The following is a 13164-nucleotide window of genomic DNA, read 5'->3' as shown; positions in this document are numbered from 1 at the left end:
TTTTTTTTTTTGTCAATCATGGGTCTTGAACTCTGGGCCTGGGCACTGTCCCTCAGCTCTTCAACTCAAGGCTGGCATTCTACCACTTGAGCCACAGTGCCACTTGTGGTTTTCTCATGGTTAATTGGGGATAAGAGATTCACAGACTTTCCTGCCTGGGCTGGCTTTGAACCTTGATCATCAGATCTCAGCCTCCTGAGTAGCTAGGATTATAGGCTTGAACCACCAGCACCCAGTGAGCTCAAAGACTTTTTTTTACAACCATACCCAATAATTAATCTGGGTGCTGGTAGCTCACGCTTGTAATATTAGTTACTCAAAAGACTGGCACCTAGAAAAGTCTGAAAGTTTCTATCTCTAGCCATCAAAAGACCAGACTGGTAGTATTGTTCAAATGGTAGAATATCAGCCATGAGTGAAAGTGCCAAGAGCATGAGACTTTGCTCAAACCCAGGTACTAGCATACCCAAAGAATACAGTGAGAGAAAAGATTCTAAACCGTTTTAGTACTACTTACATTGATATTGTTATAAATCAATACTCTAGAACTTTTTCACATGCAAAATGAAAACTCTGTGTTCATTAAATAAGTACCCAATTTCCTTTCCCCAGCTCCTGGCCACCATCATTCTACTTTCTGTTTCTATGAATGTGATTGCTCCAGATCCCTCCTTTAAGCAGACTCCAACAATATGCTTTTTGCAACTGTCTTATTTCATTTAGGATAATAATGCCATCCGGGTTAGTCTACGTTGTAGCATTTGTCAAATATTCTTTTTCAGAATTCTATGTTTGTATAATATGTTATTTGGCTGTATTGCACAATGCTGCTATGAACTTGAGTGTACAAATACCTCTGCAACATCCTGTTTTGCTGCTGTTGCTGCTTCTTCTTCTTCTTCTTCTTCTTCTTCTTCTTCTTCTTCTTCTTCTTCTTCTTCTTCTTCTTCTTCTTCTTCTTCTTCTTTTTCTTTCTCTCTCTTTCTCTCTTTCTTCTTCCTTTCCTCTCTTTCCTTCCTTCCTTCCTTCCTTCCTTCCTTCCTTCCTTCCTTTCTTTCTTTCTTTCTTTCTTTCTTTCTTTCTTTCTTTCTTTTTCTTTTCTTTCTTTTCTTTCTTTCTTTCTTTCTTCCTTGTTGCCAAAGTGTTTTCCTTTGGGTGAATTGTAGCAATTTACATTCCTAACATGAATAAGTATCCATTTATTCACACTAACAGTGTGTTATCAAACATTTTGACTTGTTACTTGAGTAGAAAAAATATAATTTTTATCATAGCCTTTACTTATATTTATCTTAAAATAAGTAGAATGAAAGCAGCTTTTATATGTTTGACTATCTTAAAATATAGTATATTCTAAGAAAATTTGAGGTATTGGAAGCCAAACAGATTCAGAGATAGCTTCCAAAAATCACTTTATTACTCGCAGTTCCTGAAAAGAAGGTCACAGTCTATTACAGAGTGGGAGAGGGAATGGCACACAGCCAAGTATTGGAGAAGATCAGGAGGTGGAGGGAAAAGGAGAGCCTGTGGCCTTTCCTGGGTTTCCTGAACTCAGAAATAGATGGGGTAGGTTAAGCAGGCTTAGAATGGCCAGTTGGAGTTATTTTTGTGGGATTCTTGGGCATAGGTCAGGTACTCAGTGTGCAGTACCTGACAAGAAGTGCACAAGGAGGACGGAGGATCAGCTCATCTGTGTTTGGAAAATGTGAGCCTGGAGAAGCGTGGTTAGATATGCAATGAGGAAAGCCAGAAACTGAAGGCAGGGTGACTCAGACACATCATGGTATCAGGTTTTCCAGAACATGATATGTCTTGTGAATTTACATAGGGCACATAATAAAGCATCACCTTTACAGAGGCTAGAAATGTGTTTAATATAAAAGACCTATTTGTGCTTCCTTTTAAATATTTCTCTACATTCTCCTTTTCCACTTTTCTATTGAGTAGTTACAGATTCATAGGAACTACATACAGAACATTGGCGTTTGTGTACAATCTACACAGCTTTCATCTATTTGTTGGATTACTTTCAAGTACTCATCTATTTGTTGGCTTACTTTCAATTTCCTAATGGGTGGGGTTTTTTCTTCCTATGTTGAAGATTATTTTTAATGTGTTTCAATTGATCAATCTTTTCTTTGTAGGGTCAGGAGTTTGTTCCATGCTTTCAATGACCTTTGTTACTCTGAAGCTATAAATTTGCTTCCTGTGTTTTTCCCTAGTACCTGATGATTTGAGTCATGTTTTAACCTTTGTTCCTTCTGGAATAAAGTGTAATGAGTGTAATAGAAAGGAGACACCGGCAACAAGCCTAGAGCTAAATGCCAAGTCTATAATCTCCTGAGGCAAAAGTCCTTTTCAGATTCCAAGCCCATGCATTCCACAGAGGCACACAGGAGCAGCTACATGGCATGAGAAATACGAAAGGAGAGGACACAAAAGTCAGTTGGCAGTCAGCTCAAACTTTGCTGACTAAAGGCTACACCCAAGCATGGACAGGCTCAATGTTGGACAGTAGGTTGGAGAGAAAGAAAAACCAAATCAGTGGGAAGTGTGGGAATGAGTAAAAGTAGATCTTGGTTTAGAGCTGCATATACTAGCTACATAATCTTCAACAATTAATTTAAGTTCTCTAAGCCTTGCTTTACATTAATAATACATTTCCAGCTCATGATTCTTCAGGGATACTTCACTCTATATCATGGCGGTTTTATCCCTGCACCTTTTTTTGGTCATTGTCAGTTTTTTTCTTACATAAAGTACTATATAACAGATCTGGATGTGGTAGATGTAGAGGTGAAGGATGGTAGATGAAAGCTTCTGTTCTTTCCCAGCTGACACTACAACCAGCCCCACCACCCTACACCTGAGACACCACAGGAAAAATCCCAGCTCTAATTATCTGACCCCCACTCTAGATCTAAATAAAACTGAGCCTTCTCACTTCCCACCTTGAGACCTATCTCAATACAGCCTGAAGGAAGCACAGATCCACCTACAGAAAGCCTTGGGATGCCAGGGACTCTGCACACCTTTAGAACATAGGCTGTTGTGTCTGCCCTTTGGGAAAGGTGGACGTGAGTTCCACCACACACCCAGCAACAAAACATTCTAGAGTTTCTCATCATGGCAGAAGTCTCTTTCTGCACTCTGCTCCAGAGCCTGCCTTTCCAGCAGGTTGAGGGTTTTTTCTTTCTGTCTCCACCCATCTCTTCCTTGCTATCTTTGGCCATTCTATTATTTTGTAAAACAGTTTGAGTTCTCTCTCATTTTTCTTTTCCACCCAACATCCCCTTGTCAGCTTACAAAAGTCCATGCACAGAACTGCTGAATCTTTAGGTGGCAGAGGGGAGATTATAGATACTTAGATGTGACATTTCCCTTGCTTTATTATAATTGTTCTTGCAGTGAAATCCCTCCGTAATCTCATCTGCCATTTCTTTCCACACATTACTGTCCACTGACAAATAGTCTTACTCTAGTCACATTACATGGTTATCGTTTCCCTACTAGCTCCTGATGTTCCACATCTCCTGCTCATCTGGTACCCAGGTAGGGAGTCCTCTGCTCCTTCTTTCTGAGTTTCAGAATTCTGGCCATCTTTTAAGACCAGATGTGAAGCATCTCAGTTCCTGACAAATCTTAATCACTTCTGCTTCAATAACCTCTCCGAAGCAAGCTGTACTTACTTCTGGTCACTTATTTTCTCTCCTGTTTTTTCTTCTTCTTTATTCTAAAGTAACTTTCCAAACTTCAAAGGCAAGAAGCGATGATACTCTTCTTGATGTTCCTTGTAAATTCTTAGTTCACTGTTTTGTGTATAGTCATGCCAAGATCTTCAAAAGAATTGGTAAAGCGCTCCACTAAAATTAACACTACAGAGCTCCTTACTTTTGTTTGTCCTGTGGCTTGAACTAGGCATGAGCATTGTCACTGCACTTTTTGTGCCCAAGGCTAGTGCTATACAACGTAAGCCACAGTTCTACTTCCTGCTGGTTTTTAGTAGTTAATTTGGAGATAAGAGTCTCATGGGTTTTCCTGCACAGGCTGGCTTTGAACTGTGATATTCTCCTATCTCAGACTCCTGAGTTGCATGAACTACTGGTGCCCTGCCACAATTACTATTTTAAAAAACAAGCTTAAAAGGGAAAAATGCCTCCTGAGTTTCTAAATACAATTTCCACATCAAGGTAACCTAGGTTCTCAGCAATTTAAATGTTTTAAATTAGAACCATTTTAATTTTAATTTGTCACAAGCGCCCCCAATAATTATCTTTATTTATTTATTTATTTTGGCCAGTCGTGGGGATTTAACTCAGGGCCTGGGCACTGTCCCTGAGGTTTTTGCTCAAGGCTAGCACTCACCCACTTGAGCCACAGCACCACTTCTGGCATTTTCTCTTTATGTGGTACTGAGGAATCAAACCCAGGGCTTCATTCATGCTAGGTAGGCACTCTACCACTAAGCCACATTCCCAGTCCTCAATTTTTTTTTTGGGAAGAAAAAAATCTCTATGCTAGCTGGGCACTGATGGCTCACACCTATAATCCTGGCTACTCAGGAAGCCAAGATCTGAGGATCGTGGTTCAAAGCCAGTCCAGGCAGGAAAGTCCATGAGATTCTTATCTCCAATTAACCACTAGAAAACTGGAAGTGGCACAGTGGCTCAAAGTAGTAGAGTGCTAGCCTTAAGGAAGAAGGGCTCAGGGACAGTGCTCAGGCCCTGAGTTCAAATCCCACAACTGACAGAAAAAGGAAAAAGGAACTCAATCCTATTTTTTTCAGTAAAATTGAAGACAGAGTTCCAGGATCTAGAAAAGCAGAACTGTTACACATTAAGTCCATTTTCCTGACTTCTTTTCCAACCTTGCTTTCTTTGGCAGTCCTGAAATTTGCAGAACCTTAGGGTCACTGGGGACACAGTTTGAAAACCTCTCCACTAGCAGTTCAACATGTAACATTCCAACCCTGTATTCACTGTGAAGATATCCATTTTTTCTGTCCAACTTTTCCTAATGACCCATGTTGCCAGGGTCTCTCTAGGTTTTTAATAGTTGACTTCATCAAATTAAAAACTTGGCTTTATGTAGGTTGCACCATTACCAATGCTTCTCATTTGTAAGTGATATATTTTATAGGAGTTATTTTAATCTAACAAATGAAAATAAGAACTTCGGTACTTACTTATATAAGAGGGTTTTTACTTTCCAAAGAACTTCCAAAGTGCTTTGTACTAGAGCAGGCTGTGTTCCTCAGTGAATCCTGCCATGTAACCATGGAGTAAAACAGTGTTTGGACAGCAGAAAAACTTGTTTGCCTCTTCTGTCAGAGATAAAATTTGACTTAGCTGCAGGAAGAAATTTTTAACCAATAGGGACATTAACTCCCTGGAAATTATTAATTTGTAAAATGTCTCGTGTCAAAAATATATATAATTGTTTTGATAAGATATAAAGAGAATGTTTCTTCTTAAACTGAGATCATTGGGGTTATTTTCCGCTTTCTAGATTTACCAGAAATTCAGCAGATACCAAGGTTTATGCTGTTTGTTTCATCCATGGAAAATTAGCTCATTTCATGAGAAATACATCCAGAATGTCAGGAAAGATGAAAAATGGATAGTGGTGTACAAGTGAATAGTTTGTAGATAACAAAAGGGTTTTTTCCCCCAGGAATGCTTTACAGCACATCCTCCATAAGACAGCATTAAACAACAGCAAACAGAGAACACTGGAAATGCTCCCAGAGCTCTGAAAAGTGCCAGTCACATGCATGAGTGGCCGTTCTGAAGTGAACAATCTGAAGTGGTTTGAAATGTAAGATTAGGCTACCTCTACCTTGGATGACTTGGAGAAAATATTCATTAAAGAAACCAAATTGAAGATCACTAATGTTTCTAACAATAAAAAAGAAAGGTAAAGCCAGTCCTGTTTGGGGTTGGGATATAAGTAAGAAAGGGGAAGAAAGTGGAGATAATGAAAGAGTGAATATGTTCCAAATATGTGCAGTAAGAAAATGGAACAGTAGAGCTTGTTGAGTGTGAAGAGGGAGGGAGTTTGAGAGAGACTGTGGGTGTAATCAAGGTATGATGTTATGAATAAATAGATGTGTCAAAATGCAACCCTTTTATACAACCAATTGACGCTAATAAAATTATGGGAAGAAAAATCTTAAGAATTTGGAAAGTATGAAATATGCATCTTATGGCTATAAAAACAAAAAACATAAAGCAAACTGATGAAAATTAATTTCACAGAAAATAGAATCAAATCTCATATGTGTTTTCCATGTATCCTTTAAAACATCGTATTTCTATTATATTAAACTTGTGAGAAGATTTTTCTTTTCTTTAACTGTGCTCAAGGTCTTTAATATGCTAGCCAAACTTTCAATCTCTGAGCTATGTCCCCAGCCATATTTTGAATGTCTTTTAAGGCTACTCTTATTAAAGCTCATACTTTAATTACTTTCTTCAAATATGTGTATTTGTTTCCTCTCATAATGTAGACAAATGAGTAGACTTTATTTTTCTTTTGTTTTTCTTAACCCTTTTCTTTTCTTTTTTCTTTCTTTTTTTTTTTTTTTTGTGCTGGTCCTAGGACTTGAACTCAGACCCTGGGCACTGGCCCTGAGCTTTTGTGCTCAATCTAGCATGTGAGCCAAAGCTCTACTTCCAACTTTATTTTTTGATCATTAGTTGGAAGTTAAGTGTCTCATGGACACTTCTGCCTGGGCTGACTTTGACTCCTGATCCTCAGATCTGAGCTTCCTGAGAGTTAGGATTACAGGCATGAGCCATCTGCACCTGGCTAATCGGTAGCTTTTCTGAGTCACTAAAATGGCATAAACTTTCTAGCTTCTTGCTCTTTACTCCTAAAAATTTAGGATATGAGAAGAAATTATAAATGATATTTCCTTAAACCTATTAAAAATTTCTGTTCATCACTGGTAAAAGAGAGAATGACACCAATCTCTGCTTAACTAAATATTTATAATCCTAGCAGACAATCACTTTGATGATTTTAAATGACTCCAAGCAATTCTTTAAATTGACAGTATGCTCTTAAAAATTGAGGCTACCTTTTGCTCTGTGGGCTGGTTCATATTTCTTTTCCTAAATGCATATATATGTATGCACACAATCTCTCTTTCCCGCTCCCTTCTTTCTCTCTGTTGCATGGTAATACCTCAACCTGTCAGGTGGCATCTCCAAAAGAGTTAATAGTTGAGTCTTCATGGGTCATCATCTCCTCTTTTATTGTCATATGAATTCCTAACTCAAAATTAATATTCTGCACTAGTGTGGAATATCACAATGTTTTTTTTAAAGACATCCAGTAACTCAACAAAAGAATGTTAACATCTGGATGTGGTAGCTCAAGCCTGTAATCCTAGCTACTTGGGAGGCATAGATTGGGAGATCAATCACAATTCAAGGCCAGCTCAGGCATAAAAGTTTTCAATATTCCATTTCACTCAGTGATTGGGTACAGGTACCTGCCATCTCTAGCAATGTAGGGAAGTGTGAGAATCACAACCCAGGCCACCTCGGGATAAAGCAAGATCTTACCTCAAAAATAACCCAAGCAAATCTGAGTTAGAGTCATGGCTCAAGTAGTAGAGCACCTGCCTTGCAAATGTGAGATACTGGTTCAATCCCTAGTACCACACAAAAAAAGAGAAAAGAAAAATGCTGCCAATGTATCTAAGGCATCTATTTCCTTGCAGAAGCCAGGAAAAAGGGAATCTCAGATTAGAATATTCTAGAATATATGTGTGTGTGCATATATGTGTAGGGAATCTCAGAGAGAGAGAGAGAGCACTCCAGTGAGAATAAATGTCTACCCTATCCACACAAGAGAGTCTCTGAGACCTCTCAACTGATAGGGTTACAGAGTGGATGGGATACTGGGTCCTCCTCATTCCCAACCTCTGCAAGGTCAGCTAGTCCCTAGGCTCTTTCTAAAGAAGTCCTTGCTCTGTTTATACCTATGCACTAGGTTGTTTCCCCCAGCTCCATGGGTTAATTACCATACAAACTCTTGCAACTTTCAAATGTATTTCCAACTCCATAGGTCCTCTCTGAATTTCAGGTTGATATCCCAATGCCCATATCCACTTTATTTGAATTTATAGCATGTTAAAATCTTCTGATTCTAGTTTTAACCCTACCCCCACCCTATACCTATATACTTACTAGAGTTTCCCTGCTCATTTCCTCCTTTCAGTTAATGGCTGTTCCAACTTTGAAAGTAGCTCAGGCTAAAATCTTGTGGTTTTCTGAGACACCTCTATTTCGTTAAAACTATCCAAAGCTGACTTGATCAGTACATGTTGTCAGCTCCGCTTTAATAGATATGTGTCACTGGTAACATTGTCATCATCTTTCTCTGGGTTACTGGAAGCACTGTCAAACTGGGATTCATGTGCCAGTCCTTACCTCTATTTGCAGCAAGAACAATCCTCTTAAAGTGGATGAAATCATGTGCTTCCTTCCTCAAACTCTCAAGGCTCTTATCTATTCAGAGTAAAAGGCAAATTCTTTTCCTAGCTTATAAAGCTGATGATCTGCCACTCTGGTCTTATTCATCCCTAGCCTCCATGCCCTCTGATCTCTCCTCTTCTCCCATCAACATGCCACCTACTCTCCAGATGTCTTCACCCCTTTCTATAGGTCAGATTTCACCTGCGCAGAGAGGTCTCCCCTGCCTACTGTATATAGCTAGATCCCCCTTCTCTAACACTCCTATATGTATTTATTTTCCCATCATGCATTTGTCGCATCTGATAATATGTAAACACTGTGAGTGTTGTATTTTTTTTTTTTCTGTGTTGGTCACTAACTCCTAGAAGGCTTCCCGGAACATGGCCTGCATTCAGCAAATATTTGTTTAATTAAGGCTAACTCTTCCCCCAAACTTCCTATCTCCATAGGTATTTGAGGTTTGGGGGTTTTGTCATTGGATTTTTTTCCATTGGTGTGTATTGAACTCAGGATCTCATGCATGAATGGTAGAGAAGGGCTGTACCACTTGAGCTATGTTCCCGTTCCTTTTGTTTCATTTTGTTCTGGAGACGGGGTCTCTCCTACGAGCCCCAGAGCCAGCCTACACCTTGCTGTGCTCCCATCTTTGCCACCCAGGCAGCTAGTAATGCATGCATGTCCCACCATGCATATCAGTCTCTGAGTTTTAAGACATTTATGGCTTCTCAACTTGAGTTAGTCTGAGCTGTTGTTGAATTGGGGTTTGTGTCAACTAAGAAAAATATTTGAAACACATACACACACACATCTCCTTAAGCTACACAGTTGAATCTGTAATTTCTGATCAGCATACCTATATCACTGAATTAAGTAATCTCAAAATCTGTCTACACCTGTCTTTCTTGGTAAAAACAAGCAAATTTGTGCAGTCTTCCTCTCTTATTTGAGTTTCTACTTGATATGAGGACATGACCTGTTATCAATCTAGAGAGAATATCAAGTGGGATGAAGAAGCCTAGAGGAGAATTAAGCCCATTCCCTTGGGAAAGAAAGCAACATTGTCTTGCAGCAATCAGAGAGCCTCAGCAAACATAGTGAGGTACATTCATGATGGGGAGTCTGGGTATTCTGAGTCTTCTACAATGCACCCTTTCCCCTTATTTCTAGCTCTTTCTAGTCAGTAAACAAAAGAGAGCTGGCAAGGCTGTGACTGAGAAGATGTCGCAACTTGGCAATGCACAGAACGAAACTGTGGTTTGGACTCATCTACCTCTGCTTGTTACCTCTTGGGAGAGGGAGGAGATTGGCATGTACAGATGGAGTTGTTACTCTAAGTGGTAATTTTAAGAAAGATCCATGAATTTTATATGACTAAAATTCACTTCAGAATTACACTAAACTCTGGGTAGTATGAGCAACATTGAAGGTTTTTCCTTAGGAATTCAGTCTAGTAAACACTCACCATTCAGCCTAGGACATAATAGCCAAGCTTCTCCTGTAGCTGTGGATCCAGAGGCCCATTCCTAGGACCCATCTTTTTTTTTTTTTTGTCAGCCATGGGGCTTGAACTGTGGCCTGAGCATTGTTCCCGAGCTCTTCAGCTCAAGGCTAGTGCTCTACCACTTGAGCCACAGCACCACTTCCCATTTTCTGGTGGTTTATTGGAGATAAGAGTTTCACAGCTTTTCCTACCTGGTTTGGCTTTGAACTGCGATCCTCAGATCTCAGCCTCCTGAGTAGCTAGGATTGCAAGCTTGAGCCACCAGCACCGTTTCCTAGGACCGTGACTATGTCCTACTCCTGTAGTGTGTATAATTACCCTGGATGTATTTTCCCCTGGCTTTCAATAATATCTCACCTGTAATCAGTCTCTCAAATCTCAGATTTGACATCACCCATTCTCTCAATTACAATCTCAGCTTCTTTAAACATAGCTTTTCCTCAATGCTAATATATTGTTTACCACTGCTGCCTCAACATTTCTTTTCTCCTATTTAAACACTGATTTCAGGGTAGAATGGAGAAAATTATTGAATATATAATTAGTAAAAAATATAAATTATTGAAATGTATAGGATGTTATGATATCAAAGAAGAAAGGCACAGATGCCCGGAAGAGAGAACTATTCAGTTTGATGATGATAATTAATTAAAACATTATGTAAGGGCTCTACATATATTACTTCATTTGATCATCCCAATAAGAGTTTATCAGACAGACTAGTAGACTATCCCCATTCATAGTGGAAGGAAACATTAAATTACTTGACCATGATCACATGGTTTGCCAATGATGTAGTTGCAATTCAAACCTGGGAACTCTGTCTCCTGAGTCCCTGTCCTTGGCCAACTCCCAAAAGAGGTAGAGGAATATATCCTATCTAGATCAAGGCAATAATCTGTGCAAAATCAGGAAATGAGAGAATATGGTTTGTTTGAGCACAGTATGACACAAGTGAGTAATGGCAGAAAATGACACTGAAAGGGTGGACAGAAATCAGGTTCAGGAAGAGGCTTATTTTCTGGAGTTTATCTTATAGGAAGTGGAGAGTGTTGAAAGTTTGAAACAGTACAGTACAAGATCAGAGTTGTGTTTCTAAATAATCCCTCTAGCAGTGATGTGGAAGTTGAACTGGGAGAGACTGAAAGTAGAGGTACTGGCTAATATTAGGAAGCGTTTTGTTATGCTAAGGGAGTTGACTTGATCAGCAGCATTAACAATAGAGCAAGAGGAGGTGGAGTTGAATGTTGCAGAAGGAAATGGAAATTTTTATATTGCAAATGTGTCAACAGTATTTCCAGAAGGAAATAGGATAATGGTATCTTTCTATTTGCTTCTATCTTCCTATTAAGAAAACAATACTCCTAACTTTTCACACAGAGCACATAAATACTGTTTTACAAATAATAACTGATGCTTTCCACCTTGAAGAATAAATGGATATGAGAAGTAAATCTTTTATAAGGCTTTTAAAAGGCACAAGGCATAATCCTAATTACACATAAAAGATTTCAAATAAGAGCTAATTATAATCAGTCATCTCTTTTACCTTTAAAATCTTTCCTTGGACAGCTATTCAGAAATAAGGACCAGCAAATTTTGTTGCTCAGATAATTCTTATATATTTAAACTACTTATTGAATGGATGTGACATTTATTTAGCTTTACTGTTTGTCAGTGAAATTTGATTTCCTCACACTGGGTAATCAACCCAACTCCAAATTTCTAAAGACTAATTTCAGTCATCATTTTACAAGAATGATAATATTCAGAAACTAAATATTATGATAAATGTTAACTATCAAAATGGAACCAACACAATACTTTAAAAATACATTTGTAAATAGTCTACATTTATTAACAGTAGCATATATTACTGGATCATCATGTTAAGGTAAAGGAGTATCAGGTATAATCTATTTCCATCAACATGTTAAAGATGATCAACTTACAATATTTTATAGTGAATGACATGAAATTATTCCAAAAAGAAATTTGTGTGTTAAAGAATTTAGTAGAAAAATGTCATAAAAGTATAAAAATTGTGATCCTTTAAAATAACATGCAGAGTATTTTCATAGATGTTTATTTGTTAACTTCCCCACAAATTATACCTAGAACCTATTAAAATCAATGGGCACACTCTTAAAAAATAAACACATACTTTTGAATTTATGATAGCAAGATAAGCGATCCACTAGTTAGGGTTAAATGTTTAATATATATTTCAAAATTCATGTTTTTAATAAATAAATTTATTCATTCTAGAAAACATAAGTGCTTATGAAGCTAAGTTGTTGACTGTATTACTCAACAATATCATTGCTTTAGATTTTAAAAAATGGCTTTCAAAGTGTACATAAATGGTTCCTCTTTCACATTCCTATACCCCCTTAAAGAAAGTCTATCAGTAGTCTAGCACAATACTGAGCAACCTTTATACTTTTGCTATCCGGCATTTAACAAGTTACACACTGCAAGTGAATTCCATTGTTTTCTAAGTGTTTGGAGGGTGACATTAGGCTATCACATTTTGAGGTATGTTATACCTTGGTTTTGTTTTTTGTTTTTTGAGAGAAGAGCTCACTGTGTAGCTCAGACTGACCTCAAACTCACAATCCTCTTGCCTCAGCCTCCCTATTGCTGAATTATAGGCATGTACCACCATGCCCAAGTTTAATGACAAATTCTACATTCAATGAATATTCTACAAATAGGTTAATCATGCATATTTTCCATTGTTTGGGAACTAAAATGCTGTAATATTTTCTTGATACAAAGTAAATGCAAATGGTTGAGTAAGTTTATCTCAGAATGAAGTAATCTTCATATTTAGAGATAGATATGCAAATAATTTATAGAATAAAAGTATCTTTTCAAATGTGCTTGTCTAGACACATCATAGTAGCAGTTGCTTCTGAGAATCTATCTTACTGAATAAACATTTTTTTAATTTTAGAAAGTAGTACACATACTAATGAACTCAATTAATAGAAATTAAAAGGATTTACAAATAAAATGAATAATTCTCAATGCTTTCATGCATGCATTGGATAATAGCTTCCAAGGTATCTTTTTTTGTTTTTTTTTGTTTGTTTGTTTTTTTGGTCTGGTCGTGGGGCCTGAACTCTAGGCCTGGGCGCTGTCCCTCAGCTCTTCAGCTCAAGGCTAGTGCTC

General features: G+C 37.9%; 1 protein-coding gene across 2 annotated transcripts in view; it reads left to right on the top strand.

Moving 5' to 3' along the window:
* Ccdc146 (coiled-coil domain containing 146) overlaps positions 1 to 13164 on the top strand; it is a 115261-nt gene that overhangs the window by 19605 nt on the left and 82492 nt on the right. The gene's annotated exons all lie outside the window — the stretch shown is intronic.

This window comes from Dipodomys spectabilis, unplaced genomic scaffold, assembly GCF_019054845.1.
Source record: "Dipodomys spectabilis isolate Male_0828 unplaced genomic scaffold, ASM1905484v1 ptg000089l, whole genome shotgun sequence".
NCBI classification, from domain to species: Eukaryota; Metazoa; Chordata; class Mammalia; order Rodentia; family Heteromyidae; genus Dipodomys; species Dipodomys spectabilis.
This window is presented reverse-complemented; position numbering and strand designations above follow the sequence as displayed.